The sequence below is a fragment of the Arvicanthis niloticus genome, chromosome 3, assembly GCF_011762505.2.
Source record: "Arvicanthis niloticus isolate mArvNil1 chromosome 3, mArvNil1.pat.X, whole genome shotgun sequence".
Taxonomy (NCBI): Eukaryota; Metazoa; Chordata; class Mammalia; order Rodentia; family Muridae; genus Arvicanthis; species Arvicanthis niloticus.
The window spans coordinates 52,641,022-52,656,351 of NC_047660.1; the positions used below are offsets into that span (position 1 = coordinate 52,641,022).

The following is a 15,330-nucleotide window of genomic DNA, read 5'->3' on the forward strand; positions in this document are numbered from 1 at the left end:
ATTTCCCTGGAGAGCCCTCTGAAATGAGATTACCCGTGCTCAGTATGAATGACATGATCCCGTGAACTAGGAGCTCAGACTGGAGGGAAAAGGGGGAGAAAAAGAGGAAGGCAACTGGGTACCAGGGTTCATTGCTCTCTGCTTCCCTGTTGCAAGCACCACATGACCAGCTGCCTCCTGCTCTGTCATCATGCCCTCCTTTGTCACCATAGACTGAGCCCTCAAACCATAAGCCCCAACAACCTGCTTTTTCCCTTAAATTGATTTTTCAGGTGTTCTATTACAGAAACATTACTAATAAAGGCCCCTCCCAGTACCACCATCTTTGTACAATGACTGCTGGGGACAGTCACCACGCCTTTCAAGCCACAACATCATGGTTACACAGAATGATCACCTGCTACAAAATCCAAGGGCTGTTTCCATCTGTCTCTTGACTGACTTCCCTCTGTGCAGGGTTGTCATGCCCCTGCCTCATCAACACGCCCTGGCAGCCACCTTCTCCAGATTTTGGTATTTAGAACCCATAGAAGATCTGTCACTCGGGCCTCTTATGTCACTGCCCTGCACCTGTGCTCCTAGGCAAGCTCCTCCACATTTAGTTCTTATGTGCTACATACTGTCAAGAGGCCACGATCTCAAAACACAAAACAAAACGAAACACCAGAAGAAAACCCCAAATGAAAAACAAACAAAATCCTCTTCAAGGCCAAAGTTGTATATCTAACCTTTCCTTCAACTTCACTTCGTAGTTTGTGATCACAAATATTACTCTTCTCCCGTTCACACATATGTCTCAGTGTTCAGTGTTTGATAACCTAGAACCCAAAGGGCCTTTAGTCACTGCAAGCCAACAATCAAGTGATGAACAACCCGCAGCTGCTCCTCACCCACTCTGCATAAACACCTCCCTGTTAGCTCGGCTGCATCAGTGTCTCCCAACCTGCCAGCGTCTCTCCATCCATGCTATTCTCGTCTCTCTTGCTTTTTGTCCTAAGTGCCATCATCACCCTCCTTATGGGCTCACAGTGAATCACTTCCTCCAGGGAGGCTCTACTTCCTCTATGGAGGTTCCACTTCCTAATGGTTCCCTTCTTCCTGGCTGGGAACACATGCTGTCTCACACTCCTGTTGCCATGCCTCTGATGATGGACTGTAAACTCCACCTGGGAACAATATAACCTTCCTCCTGTACGTTACTTATTGTCCAGCAAAGGGAATAGTTACCAAAATGAGCTATCCCCCTCCTCATTGCCTTTTGACTATAACAAAACAGTACCTCTTAGGTCTACCCAAATACTAACCTCAGAATTCTGTCCATACCTAAAAAAAAAAAAAAAAAAAAAAAAAAAAAAAAAAAAAACAACAACAAAAAAAAAAAACAAAAACAACCAAAAACCACCACCACCACCAAACCTAACTGTGGTAGCTGGCTACAAGGTTTCATCCAAACATTCTTCCATAGAACCGAAACCAGTCAAAATAGAAATTAAGTTCTGCGAAAGGAGTATGAAAGAGGACACAGAAGCAACTGGACTAGAGTGGATTCTCCCTGTTTGCTGTCTCTAGTCCCTGAGCCTGCATCTCACTGATTCTTGAAAGCGTTACCTGCAAGAATATATTTATCTTGGATAAGATGAGGTTTACCTCAGTTGAGTCCAGAAAGTTTTTGAGGCAGCTCTTGTTACTAGATGGAGACTATAAGGAAGACGATAGAGTCTCCAAGGGCTCAGGAAAAAGTGGACAAAGATTTGGATATCAACATTTCACAGTGGTTTCACATAACCCCGAGATGTATCAGGCCTATTTTTCTCATTGCCTGACTACTGTATTATCTCCCTCCCAGAATCCAATGAGAACCATTAGGGTTGCTTACAGCAGCATGGGGTGGCTAGGCCACTGGAGAAAACATCTTCTGGTTGGCTCAGCAGTTACAGGCACTTGTACAAGCCTGGCAGCCTGAGTTTCATCACCTGAACCCACAGAGAGATAAAAAGAGAGAACTGACTCCACAAAGTGCCCCGATGTCCTACACACTCGCATCTTGCAACCATTACCCCTCCACACCAAATAAATAAATAAGTAAATAAAAAAAAAAAAACAAAAGACAGCATCTCTCCTTCTCCAAGGAAACCGCTGCCAGTAGATGCTCAGGGAAGTGTGGGGCTTTATGAGCCCCTTCCCCTTTCACACTGGAATGCTGACTGACTCCATACTGTATGGGTTTTGTGCAGATAATCACAGCTGCTGGTTGTTCAAGACTGTAAAATCTGTTATGCTCTGAGGACAGAATCTCCCAACTCCACCACGACTCCCAGCTCTTAAGACTTTTTCTGCCTTTTTTCCTCACAGTTTTGCTGAGCCACAGAGCAGGGGACCTTGATGCTCTGTTTATTGTTGGACATTGAACAATCTGTTGACTTTTAGCACTTTGACCAGTTATGGGTCTCTGCAGGAGCCACCTCCTGCTGCCAAAGCAGACAGCGGAACTAATCTATGGGCTTGAAATACGTATTTAGAAGGTAATTTGGACAGGTACATCCTGTCCAGTTAGCAAATCACAGCAGTAGCATCCGTATTAAAGTCAGAGGTTTGCAGTACCACATGACTTTCTGTGCAATGAACCACAAATACCATTATAATGTAGTTGGCTACTCTCAAAAAGCCATGCTTTGCACTCCCCTTGCATTAGTGGGCACATCTTGCCTGGCAGGCCAACAGTATAGCACCCCAAATCCATAGTTTAGAAAAACTGTTTACGACAATTCTATTCCAGTGGCCTCCATAGACCCTCTCGGCACCTTTGAAAAGTAGTTACCTCAGTTCCAGTTTAGCTTCTCTTAGCTTAGTGTCTTGCAAGCTAAGAGTGACCTTCATTTGCTTTGTCCCACCCTATCTCTGATATTTAGTGTTGGGTATCAACCGCACTGAATCTAGAATTATCCTGTAGATTATGATGGCCTCTGGCCATGTCTACAAAGACTTATCTTTATCATGTTAGTTGATCTAGGAAGACCCAAGCTAAAAGTAGTCTACACCAATCCACCTTTTTCTCCAGTTGCTGTCAGTCTAAATGTTTCCACTTTTCCCCAGTTGCTGTCAATCTAAATGTATCCACTTTTTCTCAGTGGCTTTTGTCAGGTTATTTTATCACAGACAAAGAAACCAACACACTCTCTTCCTCCCAGGTAAAAGGTATCTTTTGGCAACTTAAGGCGTTGGTTTATGCCTTAGGAAGTGGCCCACCCAGGAGATGATATATGTATCCTTTCCCTATTTTGTAGGTGTTTTGCTCTGATGAAGAGATAGATCCATCTTAAATGATGGGCGAAGGCCATGGTCAGTGTTGTTTGCTAGATAACTGAAGCACAGCGAGCTTGGCAGGGTGAAGGCAACGCCCTGAAGTTAGAGGAGATGGGAGAGGGTTGGGTTAGGAACTTCAGGAGGAAGACAAGAAAGTCTCCACTGAGAGAAAGATCAAGGGTGTTATCATTTGCTGACTCGGTGAGGTGAGTTATTCCTCGTAGCTCCGAGGCCCCGAAGCCAGTTACACATCTCAGGATTTCTACCCCATAGTGTCTGTTTGAAATGCCCTCCTCTATCCCTGTTTGTCTTAGTGGCAAATGATCATTTTCTCTTATACACTACATCCCGAAAAAAGTTCCCCTCCTTCCTCCCCTCCCCTCCCCTCCCAACCTCACCTCCCCTCCCTTCTCCCCTAGATTCACTCCTCCTCTGTTTCTTTTCAGAAAGTAAAAGGGCAGGCCGCCTAGAGATATCAACTAAACATGGCATAACAAGTCACAGTAAGACCAGACACAAACCCTCATATCAGGGCTGGGCGAGGTAAACCAATAGGAGGAAAAGTGTCCCAGGACCAGGCAATAGTCAGAGGCAGCCTGCTTCCACTCTTAGGAGTCCTCCGAGAACACCAAACTACACATGTATGCACAGGGCCTAGCTCAGAGTCAGGCAGGCTCTGTGATTGTCGTTTCGGTCTCTGTGAGCCCCTGTGAGTCCTGCTTAGTTGACTCTGTGGACCTTGTTCTCCTAGTGTGCTTGACCCCTCTGGCTCCTATAACCCTTCCTCCCATTCCCTTCTAGGGGGTTCCTTTGACTCTGCCTAGTGTTTGCCTGTGGGTCTCTGCATCTGCTGCCATCCGTTGTAGCTAATGAGTACATGAGTACTAATAATATCATCACTGTGAAGAAAGGCAGGTAGTGTGATCTCTAATTATGGAGAAACAGCCTAAGTAAGAGTCAAGTCTTTTAAAAATTATTTTTATTTTATGTGTATGTGTGAGGGCCCGCATGTATGTTTGAACAGTCCATGTGTGCTGGTGTCCAGAGAGGTCCGAAGATGATGTCAGAATTGTAATTATAAGTGGTTATAAGCCACTCAGTGTGGGTGCTGGGAGCTGAATCCAGGTTCTCTGTATAGCAAGGAAGGCTATGAACTGCCGAGCCATCTCTCCAACTCAAGTCTTATATTCCCAGTAAATGACAAAGTTTGAAATGCATGGGTCCTCTCTTGGACTTTTTTTTTTTTGCTAGTCACAAGACAATAAAGAAGTCAGTGTATGTGGTGGTTTCAGTGGTTCTAATTAGGAGGTGTGGCCTTGTTGGAGGAAGTGTGGCCTTATTGGAGGAAGTGTGGCCTTGTTGGAGGAAGTGTGTCACTGTGGGGGTTGTCTCTTAGACCCTCCTCCTAGCTGCTAGTCTTCCACTAGCAGCCTTCAGATCAAGATGTAGAACTCTTAGCTCCTTCGGCACCATGCCTGCCTGGATGCTGCCATGCTCCTGCCTTGATAATGGACTGAACCTCTGAATCTGTAAGCCAGCCCCAACTAAATGTTGTCCTTTATAGGAGTTGCCTTGGTAATGGTGTCTGGTCACAGCAATGGAAACCCTAAGACAGTGCGGATGAGCGTGGGCTCTGTGGCCATGCACAGATGTGTATTTGTTACTGGAATTTTTGGACAAAGGCTGGTCTTCAGCAACCCCAAGAGGCTAGAGTGGGCCACTTGCTATAACACACCAATTGAAGAGATGTGTAATGGTAGAAACCAGGGTGGGAGATCTTTTCCTGTGCTCACTGTGGGAAGAGGAACACATCTAGGAGTTCAGTGTTGCCCCAAGTCTTCTCATCGAGGTTCTGACATAAGGTTTAAACTTATAGAAGAAGAATCGGGGCAGGCGGTGAGAGGTGTTCATGGTTGAGCAGCCGCCGTCATGGGATTGTCTGGCGGGCCACTGTTGCAGGTCATGCAGAATGGCTGGAAGGAGTCCTGGTATTTATCATCACTTAGGGAGACCAGTCTGGCTCTTAGGAGATACTTACTTCAGGATGCAGCCTTGCTATACTGGATGGCTGTTCTCTGGGAAGTTGTAAAGGGCAGTCTGTCTTGAGAGGTTCAAGGTGTCTGAAGGTTTACGTTGATAACTGATTTGTGTTTCCAGCCTTGAAGGAGGGATGAAGTGGGGTCACACAGACATTCCTGAAGTGACTGACATATCCATGTGTAGAGTTAGGTAGGTAGCCCCAAAGTAAAGGAGACAGACAATGGTTCCAACCCTGCATTTGGTTACCTGGTGAGGAATCAATGCTTTGTATTAATAACTGGTCTATGTCCCTGCTCACCGCTAGCCTATCTCTGAGCTGAGTGTGCAGGCTGTTTGTGGAAACTCTCAGCTTTTCCCTCTGAAGGGTAGTCATGTGAGGTCCAGATGAGTTGGCTTATAGAGTGTACCAGGATCCACACCCGCATAGGAACTTTCCAGGGGGTACCATTAGCCTTTGCTCTCCATGTCTAGTGGGCGTTAGTAGTAGCGTGATCTCATTTTATATGTGACTATCAGATCCTTGAGGACAGAAACGTGTTTTATTCCTTGCCCATAGCACTTAACAGTTTCTTCCACTAACAAGTGTTAAGTGTCCATGGGTCTGCCTTATAAAACATAGTGTGGCATCGAAGAACAGAAATAATGGCACTTCTCACATTTCCAGAATGAGCATCCTAGCCCCTAGGGTCATCCTGAGAACAACAGCCCTTTGCCTGGTGTCCTTAACTTCACTTTCACAAAGACCTGGTGGACAGAAGTGAGAGCTGTCCTTTAGGGAATTCAGAACGAATGGCCCTTGGCTGTGCAGTGTGCGCAGTTTGCCGGTAGATGGCGGCATTGCACGAGCCTGAGAAGAAGACAGCCAGCGTGCTGGAGGCACGCTGGAGCATAAGGTTTCTGCTGATCTGGAGCCAGTAGCACCTAGCTGTGGGTTCAAAAACAAACAAACAAACAAACAAACAACAAAAACAAAACAAAAGAACCAACCAAAACCCCTGGAAGTTCAGGGACATTGTGTGATCCAGAAGTAGGTTGTTCAGCTAAGAAGTCACCGAGTACATCAAGCCGTTTGGCCCAGAGTCTTAGCTTGTTCTCCAACAGGATGCATACAGTGTTACTAAGGCGGGTGGGGAGGATTGGGAGGAGAAAACATGATCAAAATATATGGATAAAAACATTCTTAAATGCCAAAAAGGTTAGGAACTGGTGATGTCCTGTGGTCAGATAGTCTCTCTCCCCCCTCCTTCCCTTTCCTTCCATCCGGTCCTCTCCTGCCTTTCCCCTTAGTTTTCTCCTCCCCCTCTCCCTCCCCAAGTTCCCTTCCCTCCCCTCCTTTCTCAGTCTTCCTAGTATCCCCCCACTCTTCCTCCTTCTCCCTTCCTGCTCTCCCTCCTTAGTCTTTCCCACCACCCCTCCCCTTCCTCTTCTTCCCTCCCAGTATTTTTTCGGTTCTGTTGATCGGGACTGGGTCCTCACGCTTGTGTGGCTAATGATTAACCACGAACCATCTCTGTGGTCTAATGTGCGTCACTTGTTTATCTTGGTCACTTAGCTGAGGAAGTGGTTATCAGATTTTTTTTAAAAAATAAAATTACTGTGTCTCATTTCTTTGAACAGTATGCTTTTGAAATGAGGGTAGGTAGGGTTTTTTGTCTTAACAGAGTGGAGCATATACATTTTAATGTGCTGGTAGTAAATGTCCTTTCAGATTTATTTGTAGCTCTTATTTTAATGCTATTCTAAGTTTCATTGCATACATAATCATATGACTTAATGTTTAGAGCATACTGCTATTTAATTTTTAATTTTGTTTATATATTATGTTTTGAAGAGTTATTTTATGCACATAAATGTTTTTTTGCCTGCATTTTTGTATGTGCGGTACATGCATGTTATGCCTATGGTGGCCAGAAGAGGGAGTCGGCTCCCCTGAGCTGAAGTAAAGGTGATTATGAGCTGCCATTTTGATGCTGGGAACCAAACCCAGATCCTCTGTGGAAGAAGCAGATGTTCTTTTTGGGTTGTTTGCTTTTTATGAGACAGGATTTCTCTGTGTTGCCTTGCTTTTTATGAGACAGGATTTCTCTGTGTTGCCCTGGCTGGCTTGGAATTCTCTCTGTAGACCAGGCTGGGCTTGAACTTACATGATCCACTGAAGCAAGTGCTCTCAACCACTGAGCTAGCTCCTCAGAACCCTTATTTATTTGTGGTGTGTGTGTGTGTCTGTCTGTATGTGTGTCTGTATGTGTGTGTGTCTGTGTGTAGGTCAGAGGACAACCCTCAAAGCTGGTTCTCTCCTTCCACCATGTAGGTTCTGGGAGTGGAATTCAGGTCATCAGGCCTGACGGTAGCACCTTCACCTGCTGAGCCATCCCTATACCTCTACACATTATTTCTATATACTGATTTTGTAGCCCTGCTAATCTTCCACTACTTTTTCCCAAGCCCTCCTGGAATTACATGTAGACAATCAGGTTGTCTGCAAATGAAGACATTTTTATTTCCTTCTTTTTGGCAACTATGCTATTCTAGCCTTATCACATTGACTGCTTTGCTAGAGCAGTTCAGAAGTGGAACGAGAGTTTATGCGCAAAGCATCCAGGCTGTGTGGATTCCCAGTATCTTTGGTAGACTATGTTTTACAGCGTGCAGATTCATTATAGCTTTTGTAGACTACATGTTACAGTGTGGATTCACTGTATCCTTTTTATTCTTTTAATTTATTTTATTTATATGAGTACACTATAGCCATCTTCAGACATACCAGAAGAGGGCATCAGACAACCACCATGTGGTTGCTGGGAATTGAACTCAGGACCTTTGGAAGATCAGTCAGTGCTGTTAACTGCTGAGCCACTTCTCCAGCCCCTTGTTGTGTCTTTTGTAGACTACGCGTTACCATGTGAATTCACTGTATCTTTTGTAGAGTGCACCATGTTTTACAAAGTTGAGGGGTTCCCTCCACTCATTGCTTTCTGAGAATTTAAAAAAATGGTAAAAGACTTTGGATTTTATTCAATACACTTTCTTTGCCTATCGAGATGAATTTTTAAAAATTTAAAAAAATGTGTTAATATAGTCAAATGCTAACCCAACTTTGCATTGCTGGGTGAACCAATCTTGGTCGTGGCATAGTATCCTTCTCTCATGTTATTTGGTTCAATCCGCTAAACCTTTTAGAATTTCCTTTTTTACATCTATTTATGAAGACCATAGAGTTCAGCGCTAATGTCTTTAGCAATGAATCAATGTAGTATTGAGTTCATAGCATATCTGGTTATCAGATTTTCTTTCCCATATTTTGAAAGAGTGCGTGCAGACTTGGTGTGACTTTTTCTTTACCTGTGGTTAATTCACCACTGCGGCAGTTGAGTCCTGGAGTTCAGTTTGTGGGAAGGCCTTTTAGGAAGTATCGTCTTTCAAAAAACTAATTTTTTTTTACAAATAAAACTTGTATTTACAAATGAAACTCTTGTTCACTTCACCCCAAGGCTGTAGGAAGAATGCGTCTTAGTTTCCAGTGAGGGGGTCCGCAGATCTTGCCAGTGTGATTTCTGTATGGTTAGAGAACACGTTTCCAGTGAGGGGTCCGCAGATCTTGCCAGTGTGATTTCTGTATGGTTAGAGAACACGTTTACTGTAACTTAACCTCCATTTATTGACACTTGTTTGATGGCCCTAAAGACGGTCCATCTTGGACTGTGTCCCCAGCACTCCGGAGAAGAGATGTCATTGTTGGTGGACAGAATGTTGTATGAGTGACGGTAGGTGAAGCTGTCAGCAATTCAAACCTCCTAAGGTCCACTCTTCCCCTGTGTTAGGTGAGGAGTTTTAAGTCTGGACTGGTAGGGCAATGTCATAAAGGAGCCAGCAGCAATTTCTCCTTCTCTCCCATTGTTAGGAGCCGATCGCTACTACACTCCCTAAAGCAGATTTCAATAAAGTGCTTTCTGGTGGGCCACCTTATGGAAGCATTGTCCTGTATGTCACATGGGCAGGGGACATGGGGGTGTTACAGTGTGTGATCGTGCATACAGTTATTTCATTTGTTTGATTAATCATGTCTCACATTTATTCAAAACTTAAGAGTTTGAACCTTACATGGTTCTTACTAATAATATCGTACTAATAAAAATCAGAAAGACACTATTTGGAATATGTTTCCAGAAATACAAAGTAGATATAATACTGACTCTAGGGTTATCACTTTAGGACAGTATAATTTTGGCGGGGGAGATATCCCAGTGTGTAACGTCACTTGTGGCTAAGCCTGACAACCTGAGTTTGATCCCTACAATCCATGTGGTAGAAGGAGAGAAACAACTCATATAAGTTGCCCTCTGACCTCCATACCTGCTGTGGCATGCATGCCCACCCCCAAATAAATGTAAAAATTAAATGTAAAAATTTTTAGTAAACATAAAAATGCTAGTTTTTTCTTTTTAAAGAAGAGATACTTAATTTCAACAAATCTTATTGGAACAACTATCTAGCTTTTTTACCCATGAAAGAGACAAACTCTAGCTGCATGCACTGCCTGGTTGTGTGAATTTGACACAAATGTCACCTGGGAAGAGAGACTCTCAGTTGAGGAATTGGCTCTATCAGATTGGCCTATAAGCAAATCTGGGGGTGCACTTTCTTAATTGATGATTGGTGTGGGAGGGTTCAGCTCACCGTGGGTAATGCCACCCCAGGAATGTGGTCCAGGATTGAATAAGAAAAGCAAACTGAGGGTCTCTAACAACTGGAGTGGGAGGGGGCTGTCTCAGAATTTGTTGCCTGCCTGAGGTATCTTGTCTGGCCTCAGTGGGAGAAGATGTGCCTAGTTCTGCAGAGACTTCATGTGCCAGGATGGGGTGATACCCAGGAAGGGTCTTTCCCCTTTCAGAGAAGAAGGGGATGCGGGATGGGAGAGGGACTGTGTGAGGTGGGGCAGGGAGGATGTGAGGCAGTGATTGGGATGTAAAGTGAATCAATCAATAAATTAATCAAAACAAAAAGAAAAGAAAAGTAAATGGAGTAAGCTATGAGCAGCAAGCCCGTAACCAGCATTCCTCCACAATCTTCTTATGCTCTGGCCTTGGCTTTCCTGGATGATGTAATGTATGTAACCTATAGGCCAAATAACTTTTCCCTCCCCCATGTTGGTTTTTGTCCCTGTTGGTTACAGTAGCAGAAAAGCAAGCTAGATCACAGCATCAGTATTATTTGTAAGACAAAATTGATACCTTGTTTTGATTTTGTTTTTTATTTTGAGCAGTGTTTACACCTGGTCTAGCTCTAAGTATCTTCTGATGTATATGTTAGTTTTGTATCTATAAAGTGGCCTGTTAAATCAGTTGGGGCCTGTGTCCATATGCTCTGGGCTGCAGAGTGATTTACTTACATAGCAGAAGAACTGTCTATTTGAAAATCTAAATGGACTCACCCATAAAACTGTCCGAGCCTGGAGCCGTTACTGGTTATAAATATGTCCAATTAAAGGAATTTGATTTATTTCATATATGAAGAGTGAAAAAAAAAAGAGTTAAAAGTTGGGCATGTTGACGAAGTCTCCTTAAGATGCTAAAGCCCCCTAACAATTATAAGAAAACATGGATGTCCTTCGTTCGGGGTTGTCACATGCCCCTCAGCTCAGCTTCTATTTGGGGAATGGAGAGTGGATTTCGTTGCACAAAATTGTGAATGCACATAGTGCCACTGAAATGTACACTTAGAAATGTGTAAAATGGAAACTCTTAGACTGTGTGGATTCTCCTGCAGTGAGTGAGGAGCAGCCAGGGAAACCACGTCTACACAGTGAAGAGCAGCTGCGGAACCATGTCTACACAGCCAATAGAAGGGGCAGTGATGGGTGACTCAAGGGGAAGTGGGGAGGAAAGAAGAAGCAGGACAAAGGGACTCTAAGGAGGTGTCCTAGTCAGGGTTTCTGTTGCTTCGATGAAACACCATGGCCAAAAAGCAAGTTGGGGAGAAAAGGGTCTCTTTGGCTTACATTTCCATATTGCTTTTCATTATTGAAGGAACTCAAGCAGGGCAGGACCCTGGAGGCAGGAGCTGATGCAGAGGTCATGGAGGGGTAGGGTCTGCTTACTGGCTTGCTCCCATGGCTTGCTCAGACTGCCTTCTTATAGAACCCCTGACCACAGTTCAGGGTTGAGAAAATGCCTTACAGCTGGATCTCATGGAGGTATTTCCTCAACTGAAGCTTTTTTCTCTGTGATGATTCCTGCCTGTGTCAAGTTGACACAAAACCAGCCAGTACAGGCTGTAAAATGATTCTGTCATGGGGGCTAAATGACATCCAATGTTTGGAGAAATCTCAGAACTATACAGTTTGGACTGAGGTGTGCCTTATATGGACTTTAGTGACAATAATACATTAATACGAATTCATCCACTGCAACAAACACACCACACCACTGCAAGATGTGAAGCATAGGAAACAGAGGAGGGAGAAGACACCTCTACATGCCTTGCTTATTTTTTTTCTGCAAACTTAAAATTTCTTGAAAACAAAGTCTATTAATTTTTGTTTAAAAAGCCACCAGAAGAAGACATGTGAGCAAAAAACAAATGTAAGAATGTTGGCACAAGAAGACCGTGGAGGGAGACCCAGAGGGAAAAATTCTAGGTAAAGATTTAACAACAACAACAACAACAACAATAGATGTTTTTGAAAATAAAAAATCAAAATACATATGCAGAATTCTTCAGACATGAAATGCTGAGAGAATGTATTGATAGTATTCTCATTCTGCAGAAGTGTCAAAGCAAATCCCTTTGCTGGGAAGAAAATGATACCAGATGGAACTATGAATGCAGAGGGATAGAGATAAAGATAGTTTCGAGGGGCACCTCAAAATAAAAAAAAACTAAGTGGGGTGTTTCAAAGGCTCATACTAGGCCAGATTCAGTTCTGCATGGGGTAGACCAAGCAGAACTGAGTTGGTTATATCAGTGGTTTTTGACCTTCCTAATGCTGCAACCCTTTAACACAGCTCTTCATGCTGTAGTGACCCCCAAACATAAAATTATTTTCACTGCCACTTCACAACTACAATTTTGCTACTGTTACAAACCATAATGTAAATAGTTTGGGAGATAGAGGTTTGCCAAAGGGGTTGTGACCCACAGATTGAGAACTGCTTGTTTAGATGCTAGCTTCTTACTTAATCAGCTAAGGTAAGGCATTGCTATGGGTGTGCTGGTCAGCCTGGGTTCGCATAACAATGTTCTGGATTGGTTCTAATGTTATCTGTGTTAATTCAGCTCCCCAGATTATAGTGGAACCAGCATGTCTGCCTGTAAGACAATGAGGGTCCCTGCTCCCAGTTGGCTTTGGTTGATGAAATAAAGTTGTCTGCAGCCAATGGCTGGGCAGGGAGACAGAGGCGGGACTTTCAATTTCCTGGGCAAGGGAGGAGAAGAAAGAAGCAGTTTTTAGAATGGCCATAATGGTGAAGCACAGAGATTAGACTTGAGGGAGTAGGAAAAAAAGCATCCATCCATCCATCCATCATCCATCCATCCATCCATCCATCTGTCCATCCATCCATCCATCCATCTGTCCATCCATCATCCATCCATCCATCATCCATCTGTCCATCCATCCATCCATCCATCCATCCATCTGTCCATCCATCATCCATCCATCCATCCATCATCCATCCATCATCCATCCATCCATCCATCCATCTGTCCATCCATCCATCCATCATCCATCTGTTCATCCCAATTTGATCTGGGGTAGCAGAGATGAAATATAGATTTTAGAAAGTAGTATTTCAGGGATGTCAGAAGGGAGAGCGTGCTAGCTATGGGGAGGTTTGGAAGTGCCCAGCAATTGAGCTGTTTAAGGTATTTAAAACATAAGGCTGAGTATATGTGTCTGTCTTTTGGAAATCCAGAGCATTTGGCGAGCGGTAACGAGAAGCACATGCCACCTTTGGGGAGTTCAGAATGGATTAGCAACTTACCATTTCATAACAACATCATGACTCCAGCCTCACACTCAGTTATTTTCTCAGTGGCTGCAGGCTAAATATTCAAGGTCAATATCCCACTTCTGGTGAGGACTTTCTAGCTGGTATGAATATGGCTGCTTCCTATGTACTCCTATAGACTTTCTGGGCACATATCTTTGGTGTCTTTTCTTCAAAAAACTTGACTTTTTTTTTTTTGCTTTTTATATATTATTAATTAGTTTATACGTGTGCATGCATGTGTCTGTATATATGTGTGTGTGTACAGTGCACATGTGGAAGTCAGAGGACAACTTGTTCAAGCCAGTGTTTCCTTTCATCACTGGGACCAGGATTTAAATTCAGGTCATCAGGCTTGGTATCAGGCATCTTACCCACTCAGCCATTTTCCTGGCCCAGTTTTTTTTTTTTCCTAAGAATAAATTTTAGAGCAGAGATTTCCATGATGACCTCATGAATCATAACTATTTCTTTAGATAGACAATCTCAAAATACAACCACTCGGGAGTTAGAATGTCAATACAACAATTTTGAAGAAGTGAGTCTAAGGTAGGAGGATTGCTGTGAATTCCAGGCCAGCCTGGGCTACATACTGAGTCACAGTCTAATCTGAACTACCTCGTGAATGGTATGCTTCAGAAGAACATTTTTGGAGCATGGCTTTGTGTGTGGGGGAGTACTGGCTATATTTTATCAAGAAGGAAACCATAAGGATCTTGTGTCTGCTGTTTCATGCAGGGAGTGGTGTGGTTAGCATTTAGAACTATGGGATCCAGGCTAGGCTGTCTCCACTAAGGCACACCGCCACATGCTCCTTACAGGGAATTCTTTGTCTATCTCAGTTCATTCAGCACAGAAGACCTGGTAAGAACTTGGGTCCCAGTTCTGTCTAGAAAAAGTATTCTTCTCAAGTGGGATCTTAGCATGAGGGACTGTAACCAAAGAACTCAAACTATTAGTTTGATGAGGTCTCCATAGTAAAACACCACAGACTAGGTTAAGGACCAGAAACTGAGGCCAACAAAGAGGCTCAATGGGTAAAAACACCTGTTCCTAAGCCGGATGACCTGAGTTTGATCTCTGGGATCCACATGGTGGAGTGAGAGGACCAGCTTCAGAAATGTGTTCCCTGACCTCCACATGTGCTGTGGTACACAACCCTTCCTGCATAAATAAATAAAAATGCAATGAAAATCCACAGGAAATTATCTTATCATATCTCTGGATAGTCAACTCTGAAACTGAGTCCCTGGCTCGGTGGGATCCTTTTGAGTCTCCATAATGGTGCATGGTTTGTCTCCCATGTTTTTCTTCTGTCTGTGCCCGTTTGCTTCATCGTCAAAGGACACTAGACATATTAGATTAGAGCCCATCCTAAAGATCTCATTTTAGCATAAAGCAGTCACAGTCAGAGGGGCTGGGAGTTGGGTCTTCAAAACACACTTTGGGTGGGTCAGTTTAAAGCTATTCCGGCAGTCTGCAGTGTGCTCTGCATTCTGACCAGCAGAGGGCGCTGAAAGCTTCTGGGAGCCCAGCTTGCTTTTCTTATGTACACCCAAGTTTCCTTGTCTTGTGTACACTACTTTTTTACACATGGTAAGAAATAAACGGTCATAATATTTGTGTGTGTGTGTGTGTGTGTGTGTGTGTGTGTGTGAGAGAGAGAGAGAGAGAGAGAGAGAGAGAGAGAGAGAGAGAGAGAGAGAGAGAGAGAGAGAGAGAGAACATTCGGATACACATGCATACAGGCCAGAGGTTTATGCTGTGTCCACTTGTGGCTCTCTGTCTTAGCTCCCCACTGAGCCTCTACTTCACAGATTAGGTAGGTTAGACTGGCTGGCTAGAGATTGCTGGGGGTCCACCTGTGTCTCCTCCACTCTAGCACAGGGGTTACAGGTAAGTGGTCATTACTCACCCTTTACACAGGTGTTGGGGATCCAGACCCAGGTTCTCATGTTTGTTCGGCAAGCACTTGACCTACTGAGTCATCACTTCACTT

The 15,330-nt window shown here is 43.9% G+C and overlaps 1 long non-coding RNA gene across 1 annotated transcript in view; it reads left to right on the forward strand.

Annotated features, from left to right (window-relative positions):
* The first annotated feature begins 4,270 nt into the window (after positions 1-4,270).
* The window catches only part of LOC143441583 (uncharacterized), a 215,825-nt gene continuing 204,765 nt past the window's right edge, over positions 4,271-15,330 (forward strand). Inside the window, exon 1 of the long non-coding RNA XR_013109144.1 lies at positions 4,271-4,832. This is a non-coding gene — a long non-coding RNA (uncharacterized LOC143441583). The remainder of the gene's footprint in view (positions 4,833-15,330) is intronic.